We start from the raw sequence: 15,974 nt of genomic DNA on the forward strand, positions 1-15,974 counted from the left end.
TCAGGTAGAAAAGTAATAAGTAAAAAATACATTTACACTGCCTTTTATATTTACCTGTTTATTTACCATTATTGGTGCTGGGTGTGTCTTTAACCAGATTTGAGTGATTTGTAGGGTTCTTTAATTTCAGCCTGGAGGATTCTCATCAGTATTTTTTGTAGAAAAGTTCTGCTAGTGACAAGTTCTCTCATTTTTTGTTTATCTGGGAAGGTCTTAATTTCTCCCCTAATTTTTGAAGTATAGTTTGGCTGGATATAGAATTGTTTGTGGACAGTTTTTTCTTTCAATCCTTTGAATTTGTCATCCCACAGGCTTCCAACTTTTATGGTTTTTAATGGAAATTAACTGTTATGTTATTAAAGATTATAATAAGTCCTTTCTTGCTTGCAGATTTAAGATTTTCTTGGTATTTCTCTCTCAATAGTTTGATTATGATGTGCCTAGGTGTGGATCTTTTGGAGTTTACTATACTTGGAATTAATTGAGATTTTTGGATCTGTAGATTAATGTTTTCTTCAAATTTAGGAACTTTCAGCCATTAATTCCTTGAACACTTTTTCTGTTCCTTTCTCTTTCTCCTTTCTGTCCTGTACCCCCATTATGTGTATGTTGGTACACTTAATAATGTCCCACATGTCTCTGAGATTGTGTTTATTTTTCTTCAGTCCTCTTCCTCTATGTTCTTTGGATTACATAATGTTTATCATGAAATCTATCTGTTGTCAAGATCTACTTTCAAGTTTGATAATTCATTGCTCTGCCAGTTTAAATTTACTGTTGCATAGCTCTAGTAAATATTTAATTTTATCTATTGTACTTTTCAACAGCAAGTTTCAATATAGTTCTTTTTTATAATTTCCATCTCTATTAATATTCTCTGCTTGCTGAGACATTTATTCTCACACTTTCCTTTAGTTCTTTAGACCCTTTGATATCTTCTCTTTCTCTGTATACTCAGTCGTAGCATTATTTACATTACCTACATATTCCTAAAGCTATGCCAGTTGAAGTAAAAAGGGTGTTTGTTCTGGTCATAGGTTTACTTTCTGTACTTAAATTTTGCAACTAGACTCTTACCACTCCGCCATTACAATATATGAGCTTATGAACTTGTGGAAAATGCAATGTCATATGTATTTACAGCATTGTGTTTACTTGACCTCTGAATTTAAATATTCTGTGCACTATTAAATTAATGTTTACAGTGTTTGTGAAGTTAAGTACACTTTAGGACACATAAATTATCCAAAGCTCAAAGCAGGATTGAAAGCCAGAGAGAATGTCATCACACTTTGGAATATGAGGAAGTTGCTACTCTCTGTTGCATTGAGCACCATTTGAGCAACAGCCTCTGCATGGGAACTGTACTGATGGTCCAATAAATGTGTGAAAAGTCTTTCTTCTCTCTTGTGTATCACTTGGGGCCATATGCTAAGCATATTTTAGCCTGAATTCACTTATCTATGTAATATGAGGGTTCCTTTTGTTCATCTCTCACAGCTAAAGTGTTTAAGATGATAGAATAAGACTACCTAGTCAAACACCTCTTGTTTTCTTACTAATTATGTGACCTTATGAAATTTCAACTTTTTTTCACGTGCTTTTTATAATTTGTGGAGAGTGGAAGGATAGTAATTAAAAGGATAAAGTTGTTAAAAATGTTACATTAAAGTAGTTGAGAATTGCATTACTCTACTACCTAAACATTCAAGGCATTAGTCTATTTTTCAGAAAATAATGTTGAAAAAGAGGAGATGAAAAGAACTATGAGGGTCTGAGGTTTTACCATATTTGTAAGCTAACACGGTAGCCTGACACCATTTTATAGGTGCTGGTGAAGACATGAGACTCCTGGTTGAGAAATAAAGGATGTTATGAATCACAGCACAGCAAGCAGCACGAGCTTCATGTTCACAACATTTCTTGCTTCCCCAACTCCCATGAGGGATGAGGAGCAGCACAGGTGGATGGTATAAACACAGTGCATTTGTATCACAGCTGAGGAACTCTGAATTTCCTCCATGGGATATCTCACTCTACAAAAGTAGTTGCTCCTGAAGGGAGGTACTATATTATCCTGGTCAGGAAACCAATCTGCCCTCTTCCCCAAATAAAGATGCAATCTCTATCTTCCAAGGCTGTTTGCTGTACAATAATCCTTGAATTGATAGTTCAGGGCAAAAGCAATCACAAGACATGTAGAAATGCTATGGAGAATTCTCCCACATGTGTTCTTTTTGAGACAATTCCTTTTCTTCTTGCTTGCAGAAGAAATAACAGTAACTTAAGTAACATTGATTACTCACAAGCACCTACATATAAAAATAAGAATTAGGAATGTTTAATCCTTTTTTTCCCTTTATCTTTCAGATGTAGAGACTTAGATTTGTCACACTCCATTTCATAGAACGTCTCATCATTTCTTTTAATCCTGCATGTTTTTTCCTCTTCTTTCCTAGATTCCATTATCTTTTCACCACACCGCTACATGGGCAGCAATCTTACTGTGTTTTATGCAGTTTTTTTTTAAAGTGCACAGTATTATTTTATGCTCTTCTATGCTTTATTTACAAAGATATTATTCTACAACAGAACATTTTGTCTCTTATGTATTAACTGGGCTCATTGGTCCTGAGATCTTTGGTCATTGTTATATTAGACTTAATTGATCATATCTAACTGGAGCACAGTATTCCATGAATTAATATCACATTTGTCTTATCCATTCCTATAATAATGAATTATTACCTGTGCTAATACCTGAAATTAAATGACCCTTAAAGACACATGGATTATGAATTAAATGAACCCCATGGCATCAAAAGAAAAATTATGTGATGGATATCTCTGTTAATGCCAATCAGAATTATTTCAAAGTGGTGGCACGTGGTTATTTACTTAATATTTCTCTGATTACTAATAAATATATTCCATACCATGAGTTCACCACTTTTATTATTATTTCTTTATTATTATATTACTATTATTTCTTTGAAGATTTTTCTCTTATGTCTCCTACATATTCCTTGATTTGCACGAATTGTTTGATTAACATAGATATCATTGCCTAAATATTGTAAGTAAATTCTCTAAATGTGTTCATTTCTTAATATATTCTGTTGTATTCATTGATAAAACTAAACCTTTAATTGTGATATTGAAATCCACTATTTGCCTTCTGGTTTGTGGATTTTATTATTTTTAAGAGGTTGTCACTCAACTCAGGCTCATAAGAGAATCTGCATTTTCTTCCATTAGGCTAGCTTTAGAGTTTATGTCTTTATAGTAACATTTTAAATTCTTCTTGAGATTTTTATACATATATAAGGGATTGACCTTTATTTTTACCATATACTAAGCCATTTTTCTCAGATCTGTCAATAAATATCTGACATTTATTGTAAATCAGATATTCCTGTGTAGACATATAGACATTATTTTTGACCTTATTTTCTTCTCCTTTGATCCAATTTTTATTTCTTTAGCTGTACAAAATGATTTTAACAGTAAGTTTTCACATGTGATTTAATAATTGTAGGTTAATATGCTAGTCTTTATTACTGTTTTTCAAGATAGATTTAACTACTTGCAGATTTGTTTTCACTATGAATTTGAGAATAAATTTTTGAAAGTAATTTTAGCATTCTTCAAAAACATTGATGTGCTTTTTTTGACATTAGATTAACATTATATAGAATTTAAAGAATAATTAGTAAATATATATTTCTAAATATAGACAAATTAGTATTTGAAAGTTGTTAAAAGTTATCTATATTTACAAAAGTGAAACTTTTTCATTAACATGTTCAAAATTTTTATTATTTTTACATACTATTGTAATGTGTATATATATTTTAAAGCACTCATTTTTGTGAATACGTTTATTGGAAAGAGCATAGAATATATGTAGACAGTTTAACAAAAAGTTATAATGCAAAGGTGCTTATAACTACTAACCAATTCAAGAAATAGAAAATGTCATCCTTGAAGCAACCTTTTATTTCCATTCCTGATGAGGTGATGCTCCCTCCATTAAGTAAAATCTAGTGTATCGTTTATGGAAGTTTTCTTGCTTTTCCTGTTTGTATCCAAAAACAACACCATTCACTTTTGCCTCTTTTTTGAACTATGTGTTAAAAGGAATCATAGCATTGACATTCATTAAATTATCATAATTATTTCACTCAAGATTTTGTTTATAAGTTTCTCCCACATTGTTCTGGGTGGATATTTCTTTGATTATTAAAAAGGAGTGGAGTATGATTTCATAAGCTTAAAGTTTCATAATTTATGAAATGTCTGTTCAAATCTTTTTGTAATTTTTTAATTATATTGATTGCATTTTCACAATTGGTTTGAATGGTGTATATTTTCTGGATACGAGGCTTTCATTGGTGATATGTGTAAGAAATAATTTCCTGTGCCCTGTGCCTTATATTTTCCATCTTTTAGGATGTTATAAGGACAAATGTTCTTAATATAATATAGTAAAATGTATCATTTTATATACATAGTTGATGCTTCTGTATTTTTGAGGACACTTTTTCTAACCCAAAGAAGTTAGGTTAATTGCATATTAATAATCGCCGAACTTTTACACAGGATTTGCACACAACTTAGCAAGATGAAAAGTTGGAAATATTTTATAAAGAGCAATATGCATTTTCAAGTGAAATAGCATTTCTTTAGCAAAGAAATTATGTTTATCTTGTTCTTGAGTAGGATTGTAAAATGATGTGAAGGAGAATATGAAATAATTCTGGGGAAATGATAAGTTAATAAATGTTTGTTACTTTTTTCTTTTTCCATTAATGTTTTTCAATATGTCATAACATTTTCACTTTGAAGGTTTTACAATCTGCAATGAAAGAACTCACCTTTCTCAAACATGGTTCCAAGAAAATAAAGGTCATTGCAAGTCTCATCATGTGCAGGATAACCATTTTCCTGTGTTTCCTGAGGTTTGTAACTTTTACCTTCATTCTATAACTTTTAGATAACATCAACCAGAACCATGCCAATGCCATAGAGCATGCCAGTTCAACAAACTTCAAGTTTCACTGCGGAAGTGAAGCAGAATAAAATCTAGACCTATTGTTTGAAAGTATATATGTTTTGTAGAAATTTCAGGGAAGATAAATCAGCAGAAAACTCATTGTTTCATAGAAGACTGGTGGTATGATTCTAAGAGAGTAAGAGTAATTGATAGCACAGCTCGGGAGAGAAGGCCAACTCCATTTACATTAGGAAGCAATATTCCATTCCACAGTGGACAACAGTACTATGTTTTGAGTCAAAGGACTATGCTCAACTTCTCGTTACAATACTGGCTAGCTATGTGATCTTGGGTAAACGCCTACCCTGTTTAATTATAAAATTGTGATGATACTTACTCCAAAATGTTGCTTATGATTTAAATTTACAAATCTTCATCAAATATTTATTTAACCCTTTTTTGTCCATTACTCTTCTAGGCATTGTGGATCCGGCAGTGCACAAAACAGATAAAGCCACCACTGTCATCAAATATACTTTCTAGGAGGGGAAAAAGGAAAATAGGCAAACAAATATTTACATGACAAGGGGTGGCAAATGTTATAATTAAAAATAAAGGCTGGCAGAGCTATAGAGATGGAAAACAGATCAGCATTTGTCAGGAGATTGAAGAGAAGGGTGGTTTAACTAGGCAAAGTACATTTTTTACTACTGTGAAACTATTCTGTATGGTAGTCTAGTATTAGACAAATGACACCATGCATTTTTCAAAACCCATATAATTTTATAGTACATACATAACTTTAATTGACACATGCAACCTTTTAAGAAACCTGTTAGGAGGTTGGGGGAATCTTAGGATAGACTGCAGACTGTGTTAATGAATCATGGCTTATTATGGCTATGTGGCATAACCTCCTGAAGGGGATGGAAAAAAACATGCTGATGTAAGTAATTTTATTTATTTGTTTGTTTATCTATCTGTTTATTTATTTGAGTTTTTAGTATACTCCAGAGAGCAATTTTTTTTTCTTGAAGAAGATTTGCCCTGAGCTACCATCTGTTGCCAATCTTCTTCTTTTTGCTTGAGGAAGATTCACCCTGGGCTAACATCTGTGCCGGTCTTCCTCTATTTTGTGTGTGTGTCACTGCCACAGCATGGCTCCAATGAGTGGTATATGCCCATGCCCAGCAGCTGAAACCTGGGCTGCCAAAGCAGAGCTCACGGAACTCAACCACTAAGCCATGGCACCAGCCTCTGACCTAAGTAATTTTAGAAATGACTGGAAACTATAAGACAAAGGACAAAATGAACTGCACACAAGCAGTGTACTATAGTTAGTAAAGTTGTTTCTCATAGGGGTACAGGTCAACAACTCTAAAACTTCTGAACATAGACACAAGGATTGAACAGATAAGGAAATGGATTATGGACGATGGGAGCCAGGTTTCTCATTGTTGGAGAGGGAGGTTACAAGTAAGCCAGGGAGGATGACTGGAATAGACCGGCTTGGACTCGATCAGAGTTGGAGACCTCAGTTTGAACCTATGTTTAGACTAATATAGATACAAAATTGATAAATATAGAAACATCTATAGGGAAGCATACATACAAGCTTGTATTTCCTTGCTTTGTCAGCTGAGAGAGCCTAGAAACAATGACATTCCAGTAACCATGAGCACACCTAGTGTCTAGTTTGTGATTTCTAACTCCATTTTCCAATAAATTAAAAGAACACAAAACAAACAAGGCCCCTTGGAGAAACAGCTGATTCTATGGCTGGAGTTCAAAACATACACGAACCAAGAGTAACTTGTAGGATCAGAAAAAGAAAGTACTGAGGAAAAACAAAGCACATTCGTAATGATGAGGGTATATCATAATGTCAAAGAGACCAACGGGCCAATTGAAAGTTCCCAGTGGACAAAGCTGGAATAATTTGACCAATACAATAAATAACATAGTATTGGACTATAACCCACATAAGAATCAAATATATGTGTGTTCGTAGTGATATAAATAAATGACTGAATAAATGCATACATGAAGAGGAAAAACAGAAAAATTCCACATACGCTATGTCTATACTCTTCCCTTTAAGAAAGGATCTTAACCTCTGTAGTCTACATGGTATCAACATGCTGAAGATTTAATTATCATTATGGTTATTATTTTATGAAATCAAAATTGATATATTTTAATTGATATCATTTTAACATGTTAATTTAAAATACTTATAAGTTCTCCAAGGTGAAATTTATTTTGTTTAAAGCATTTTCCTTAATCCCGAGAGATAATAGTTAGCAACCCAGCAAAGACCAAGGCATAAAAATTCTCTCAAAATACACAACTATGATTCCTCTATTTCACATTTTTGATTCAATTTTTCCCACTCTTCTCTTCTTCTTTTCCTTCTTCATTTGCTGATCCTTACTTCTTGTGAAAAGTACTGAAGTCATTAATTTGATGCCTTTTATTCTAAGAATTAAAATCTTCTTTCTAAATACAACATTACCTGAGTCAAACACATTATGTACTGTTTTAATCACCTTTTAGTTCAAAATATTTGCTAATTTATATTATGACTTCTTCCTTAACACATTGATTATTGAGAAGTATATTTCTTAATTTCCAAAATAGAATTTTCTTTCACTTTTATAGTTGACCTTTGTCTGTCTTAATTGCACTGCCACCAGAGAATGTGAATAAGACATGCGTATGGCCTTATTTTCAGATGTCCCACCTATGCCTTAAAATACCATGTTCCTTAATTATTGTTTTTTTTATGTAATATATTACACTGGTATGTAGAAATCTATCCTGTTAACATTTTTCCATCATGAAGCACTTTTCCAACTGTAAGAACTTTTTTAAAAACAATCTTTACAGAAAGGGATAAGATTTTCTTTTTTTCTCAGTATAATGATTTTAATTAAATACTTGTTAAGATTTATTCAGACTGACATTACTTACAGGCTTCATGATATAACTCATTTAACCCTGAGGAAAACACTAAAAATATTATTTCAGAAATATAGAAACTGAGGGCCAGAAATACAGTAAAAGCCACTATTCTTCAAATAAGTAAATCGCTATCTCTTCAGACATGTACAACATGTGTAAATTTAAGACACAAAACTATTTCAAAAATGTCAGTGGTCACCAAGTAAAAATAGGACTTAAGCCTTTATTTTCCCAATCTTAGTGAGCAAGTAACAGTTCAGTCCACCTCGTCAAACTGAAAATCCCAAAGATAATTTTTGTCCTCCACAGCAAACCTTTTGTTTGGCACAAAAATCTGGTTTTTTCACTTCCTTTTGTCTTTGTGCTTTTGTGGAAGAGAGGTTTAATATCATTTTATCTTTGCTTTTTATAGCATCTCTAATTTTCATAGCACGATGTATTCGTAATGAAAAAATATAATATTCAAAATATAGGAAAAGTGACATTAAGATATTTTTTAAACGTCTTTCATTCTCTATTCCCTTTTACAGATTTTCTGCGATTTTCTTCCTTTATGGACTGATGTTTGATTGACAAAATTTAGGGAGTAATATGTTCTTGGCTCAGGCTCTCCTTGGAGCTGCTGACTTCGCAATGAAGTTTTTCTTTTCTTGCAACAAAGGTCCTCTAAGGCCGGCCTTTGACAGCTTTTGTCCTTGTCTTCGCTGGTGTTCTACCTTCATCGACGTATTCGCACCCCGAGGTAAGAATGATAGTTTTTGGAAAAAAAGATGGAGGATGTTAATAGTGTTATCTGAAAAATTCGTTAAATAGTCTTTTATGTTCTGACCAAATTCATGTATGGACAATAACTTCACTGCAGCTTGGTGTCGTGATCTAGGTATTTCAACATCAATGTCAATAAAACAGTAGAGTGTAATATATATGCATATTTATATTTAATTTTATATATTTATTTTATATTATATTAATTTATAATTAAAATATATTAAATTATTTGGTAATATATCAACTATATTATATAACACATTAAAATATAGAGTAAATTAGATTATGTAATATAGTTCTATTATAAAATATAATATATATGTTGACATAGTAGCTAATATAATTGTATTATATACGATTTAATACATTACGTAACTAATACATTAATTTAATTAATGTACCTATTACACGTATGATATTTAAACATAAAAATAAATTTTATATTTATTTCCCTTCAAGAAACATTTATTCATTATTCATAACATCACAGACTTTTGATAGGGATGGCTCCTGACAAAAATGATGAATGAGATATTTTTTCTGCCATCGAGGAGCTTACTTTGTGGAAGTGCATAAAAAATCATTAAACGTAATTGACTAATACTAAAAGAAAATTTTCCCTGGGTTCTTTGGGAATATAGTGGTCTTGTTTTCCTACCAGTAGTATAATAGAGTTCCCAAATGAAAAAGAGACGACGAAATTAGCAAAAGATGTTGAATGGTCAGCTCTGTGAAGAAATGTGAGGATGAGTCCACAATGAGCCGTAGCTTTCCCACTTATGGATGGTAGATGGGGATTCCATTTACTGATAAAGGAAGAGAAGAGAAGCAGGTTAGGAAGATGGATAATGATTTCAGTTTGGGGTTTCTTGTATTCAAGAGGCCGTTTGGTTAGGGTGGTTATATAATTTATCATCCAGACTGTAACACACTTGAGAGTGAAAGGAAAATGCAATTAATAATTATGCCAGTTCAAAAGATGCAAATTGGAACTGTCCTGGTCAAAGCGTTCTGTGTGAAGCATCAGAAAGAACTCCAGCGACAGTTGCAAGCAGCAGTGAAAGAGGTACTTAACAGGTTTGGAGTATACATTTGGTTTTCCTGATAGTGCTAGAAAAGACCAATGAAAATTATTTTTAAAAATTAAGAGCACAATCCAAATCCAAGATGTGTGAGTGTGTAGAGAGAGGCTACGTGTCTTTAAGGCTGGGAAATTATATATATTTATATATGTTTTTTCTAAATTACAAGTAATTTACCAATTGAGACAAAGAGACATAGTAAACAATATCAAAATCTTTAATCATTCAAGAAAGGGTAAATTCAAGAGCACAACGAAAGAGCTGGTATTGAAGATTAAAGATAGTAATGAAAGAAAGAATTTCCTCAGTTTTATCTAATAAACAAAAAATTGAATTATATACCTGGTGGAAGGCAGGTTGGGATGTCCTTTGGAATTTAAAGGGAATGGTGTTTGAATTTTAACTGAGATTAATGGAAACTGGGGGGTCTCAGGCTATTGAGAGAAAATATTTAAATACAGATGGTCCTCAACCTACATGGTTCTACTTCAGTTTTCAACTATACAATGGTGCAAAAGCAATACACAGTAGAAACCGTGCTTCGAATTTTAAATTTTGATCTTTTCCCAGGCTAGCAACACGTGGTACAATACTCCCTCGTGAAGCTGGGCAGTGGAGGTGAGCTGCAGCTCCCACTCAGCTGCACGATCACAAGACTAAACAACCAAAACGCTGAACCATTCTGTATGCACACAGCCACTCTGTTTTTCACTTTCAGTATAGTATTCAGTAAACTACATGAGATATTCAACACTTTACTATAAAACAGGTTTTGGGTTAGAAGATTTTGCCCAACTGTAGGCTAATGTAAGTGTTCTGAGCACATTTAAGGTAGGCTGGGCTAAGCTGTGATGTTCAGTAGGTTAGGTATATTAAATGCATTTTTGACATAATATTTTCAACTTACAATGGGTTTATTAGGATGTAACCTCATCATAAGTCAAGGAAGATCTGTACTTTGGCTGTAACAAAGATTTATTCAAATAGGAATCTCCATGATATTTTTGTCACAATTCAGGAAAACCCACAGTCAATAGACATTTTTCAGATCTAACATAAGTACTTAATCTTCTCAATGATTTGAAAATGTGAATACATTATCAATAGGTACAGGAACTCCTCACCAACTCACCCTTCTCTTTGTAAATAACAGTGAAACTGAAGGACATTTCTAATATTTGGTAATTTTAGAAGAATTTACACTTAACTGAGGTTCTCTGAGAGAACAATCCTAGATGCCTTGAGGCATGTTGCAAAATTTCTTGTATCTCTTACATCTATTCATGATCTGACAGAATTTTTATTTCGTAGAAGACAGAGAACTTCAATTATATTCAAATTACAGGCAAATTTCATTGGACAACCATAGTGGCAGTTTATCAGGAATTTGTGAGAGAATTTTAAAATGGCTTCAATTTCAGACTCTAGGAAGATGATACTGGGAAATGAACCTTTCTAAAAACTGTTAGGACACGGGAATAATAATAACTTCATAGTTATGTGAAAGACTGAGGCAAGAAAGAAAGTATGTATTTCCTTCACCATATTGTCGATTCGTCATCATCATCATCATCATTATTATCACAACTCTGAACTAAACAAAATAACTGTGTGGAATGATTGAGCACTGATGTAAATTATTATACGGCTACTAGAAATCGATAAAAAATAGTTTTTATTAATGCTATACGTACTCATTAAAAAGAGGCTTATTATAGGGCCTGCCTGGTGGCACAGCAGTTAAGTTCGCACATTCCACTTTGACAGCCCAGGGTTTGCCGGTTCGGATTCTGGGCATGGACCTATGCACTGCCTGTCAAACCATGCTGTGGCAGGTGTAACACATGTAAAGTAGAGGACGATGGGCACAGACATTAGCTCAGAGCCTTCTTCAGTAAAAAGAGGAGGATTGGAGGCATATGTTAGCTCAGGGCTAATCTTCCTCAAAAAATTTAAAAAAATAAAAGTAAATTAAAAAAATTTGTTAAAGATTTTTTAAAGAGGCTCATTATAAAGAATCTAAGGTAGACAACGTTATTCATGCTAGGTAATTTATATGTTTCATCACATTGACCGAGGCATTACTAATGACTTTCACTTAACCTCATAGACACACCTTTTAAACAAGTAGGAATTGCTACCTTGGGAAAAGGATCCATGTCAATATACGTCAGCATGAGTGCCATCTACAATCATGAACTCACACACATAGGGATCAGGTAAGCCCCTGGGCTCTCCTTACTAAGACCACAAATGAGAGTTTCCTTGAATTTGCTACAGATTTAAATCAGTCTAAATGAAGTTTCTACTCAAAAGAAATTCAACTAATTACCATGGTTATCTTAAAATATCCCTTGGCAAAAATTTTGATTACCATAGATGGTGTACAATATTTTCTCAAATTTCTGATATTTTCACAACTAATCACAACTACTTGTCCCCAGAAATTTTCCACTTAATCCCTCGCACTTCCACAAGCATGTTCATCAAAAACCTATTAGGCTTTCTTGTCAAGATATGATTTTATTCACTAGATGTTTTCACCTCCACTCTGCCTTTATCCTACGTCTAAGCTTTTCCATCAATGTCCAATTCCATAGACCCAATTAAATATTATTTTTGTATTTTTGCCTCAGAATTTAAACTATAACATGATTTAAGCTGAACTTTACTTAAAAACTGTATCTGATCATTGTAATACACAAATTACTGAAAAAAGTTTCACAATATATTATAATTCAAAGCAACGGAATATTTGTGGGATATCAGACCCAATATCAAACTCAACATGTGAAAAGTCTACCCATTTTTTGTTCTTTGAGATCCATCTCATTTTTAAAAATTTTCTTAATGTGAATCCATTAAATATTCAATGGACTCTCTATGAGACTCATGATACTCTCTCTCCAAAATCGAGTAGACTCTCATAGATGAAGGGATCGTTTTCTTTTGATATGAAAAACATTTCAAGGATGGCAGCACTTCAAAATCATTGAGAAAAACAGGGACCCAAAATGATTCACTTATAATTGCAAGGGACACACAATGCAGGGTATACAATGTGATAAATAACGTGTTAGTGCCTATGCTCTTGAAGGGCGTATAGTTTATTAATTAAAGCAAATTTCAACAGAAGAAGAGGAGGAGAAAGAAGAAGGAAGAAAGGAAAAGAAGAAAGGGAGGAGGAGGGAGGGAATTTCTATGAGTTAGACATAGATATAGGCACTGACAATAAGTCCAAGAACGTAGAAGACAGGGCTTTCCTTCAGAAACCTATTTGAGTAGTAGTCAGTGACAATAAATGAGAAAACATAAATATCAAAGAAATTCCGCTTTCATATACATGATCTGAAGGAAAAACAGTGTTTTTCATAGGACCAAGAATGAGGTGTGTGTGAAGCACCAAGAGGCGTTAGACCTACTCTAACTGGATAAACTACATTTAAATTGTAATCCAAAGGCCAGGCAGAAGCCAGTATATGAAGTGAGGTGAAAAAAACAGGTCCTCACCAAAAGCCATGACACAGGACAATCTTAACATTGTCAGAAGGCCAGTGTGATTGGAAATGAACATACAAGGGGAGAAAAACTACACACCATGAGCTAAAGTTGGCTGCGTAGTAATGACCTTAATAAGGCATCTAGGTTTCATTTTCAGCACAGGGAGAACCACTGAAGTACTATAAAGTAGAGACACAAATACAATTGTAAATTGTCACTATTATATCTTGACTTTACTCATAAGGTACAATATACATATTGAGTACTAATAGAATTCAACAAGAAGAAGATGACCTTGTATTGAGGTTGTCAAGAAAGGCTTTACAGATAAAAGTCACCAAGAGAAGACTGAGATTTATTTAAACAATGTTTTCTTAAGGTCCAGAGTATAGGGTTTGATTATATTTATTAGTGGTCTGGCCTCAGCACTGTGCTCTCTAGTATTGCTCACTAGACAGTATTCTGAACCGTTGCCAATGATTCTGTGTGCCATTTTCCCCATTGTGGCCTCCATCTGTGTCTACTTCCTACCAGAGACTTTGAATTTTCCACTCCCAGACACCACAGAGGATGTGGAAATAAGGTGAGGAAAAAGGTGTCCTTTTGTGTTTTTTTCCTTTGAGAAATTCAACACAGTTGAAAAATCCCAATATAATTGATGAGTATGGTGAATATTTATTTATTCATAGAAGTCAGTTAAATATTTGATACAGTGTGTATATTGGCATTACTATTTTATATGTGGATGATAATTCCTGTAAATTTTTCACACTTCACAATGTTGCAATTACGTTTGTATGAAGTACTTAATACAGAAATACCAATACCTATCCAATAATAAGGAATTATATTATCATAATATCAACTTGCCCAAACATATCTACATATTCTAGAAAATATAATTGCATTAGTTTCCTAGAAATGTCACACACTGGGTAGTTTAAACAATGGAAATTTATTTCCTCACAGTTCTAGAGGCCAGAAGTCTAAGATCAAGACATTGGCAGGTTTGGTTCCTTCTGAGGCCTCTCTCCTTGGTTTACAGATGGCCGTCTTCTCCCTGTGTCTTTACACAGTCTTCTGTCTGTGTGTGTCTGTGTTCCAATCTCCTCTTCTTAGTAGTACAACAGTCATGTTGGATTAGGGCCCATCCATTGGAACTTGTTTTCCCTTAATTACCTCCTTAAACTCCTACCTCCAAATATAGTCACATTCTAGGATGCTGGGGGTTAGGACTCTAATTTTGAGTGGACATATTCAGACCATAACAAAAATCAAAATCCAAAAAGAATTTTCATTAAAATTGGCAAAAAAGATTCTAAAATCATGATGGAAAACTAAAAGTGTAAGAATGTGAAAAGAAATTACAAAAAAGAACAAAGTCTCTATAGAGAGAAATGGTTTTCTCTGAGACCATCCATTTTGTAGAGGATTGGATCCTCCAGGTTTTCAGGGGTCCTTGCTATCCTACCCTTCGTGAGGGTAACAGGAAATATGTCACCTATCCTTCCCATGGGAAGCATAATCTATAATGACTTTATTATGAACACAGAGAACAGGGTGGGTACATAGGCAGGATTTCAAAATTCACGTTTATATTTCATTTAATCCCTTCATCTTGAGAGATATCACATTTGTAAGTTCTATGACTAGATTTGCTGAATCTAGTTTTTCTAAAAGATTCCTCCTGCATCTTCTGCAAATTGGGAATAGGGCAGTGGCATATGGCATGGGGAAGAGATTCAGGAGACCAATCTACTCCTTACAAGGCTTATCAAAATAATACAGATTTTAATCTCACCCTCAACCCCAAGTTTCAAAATATTTAAAATTTCCTAAGGTACTCACACTTTGGGATAGCACCACATTCGGCAGGCTGGAGGAACAAACTTCCCATGTCACTGGGCCAATAATGCTCATCTACCTGCTCTGCATCTTCAAAAACTTATCTGACATATTTTAAGTCAAATGAGGATCCATTGAACGTATATAAAATTGATGAGTAAAAACATAACTATTTCAATCCTTTACAACTAAAATAACTTCTATATGAAAACTATGAAACTAAGGTTAACCCATTATTATTGTTTTTAAAATTACATTCCTTTCTTTTTACTACAGCAAATCAGAGGAGTGCTAAGGTAAAGATAAAAGTAATAATTAGATTTTATAGATTTGACCATGTAGTGAGCACTGTTCTAATCCTATTACAGATTTTGTTTACATAACAGCTCTTTTGAGATGTGTGATTATTATAATTACTTTTTGGAAGAGGAAACTAAGGTACAGAGAGATTGACTAACTTGTGCAATTCCTTTTTTAAAGATATTAAATCAACTTTATTTACATAATATAAAATACATTAAAAATGGACTGATTTTAAATGATAAGCTTGATAAGCTCTAAAAACTATACGTATACTCACCCTAATCAAAAATTTAAATATGTAGAAAAAGACAACCAATGCCTCAATCACCTCAGAAAGTTTTCCTGTGCCCCAATGCTGTCAATCTCCCTTCCTCCCAGTAAACCACTGACTTAATTTCTACCACACTAGCTTTAATTTTTTTCTTCTAGAACTTCATATAAATTAAACCATACAGTATGTATTCTTTTGTTTGGCTTGTTTGCCCAACAAAATGTTTTCATATATCCACATTGTT

Source organism: Equus przewalskii, chromosome 8 (assembly GCF_037783145.1).
Source record: "Equus przewalskii isolate Varuska chromosome 8, EquPr2, whole genome shotgun sequence".
NCBI lineage: Eukaryota > Metazoa > Chordata > Mammalia > Perissodactyla > Equidae > Equus > Equus przewalskii.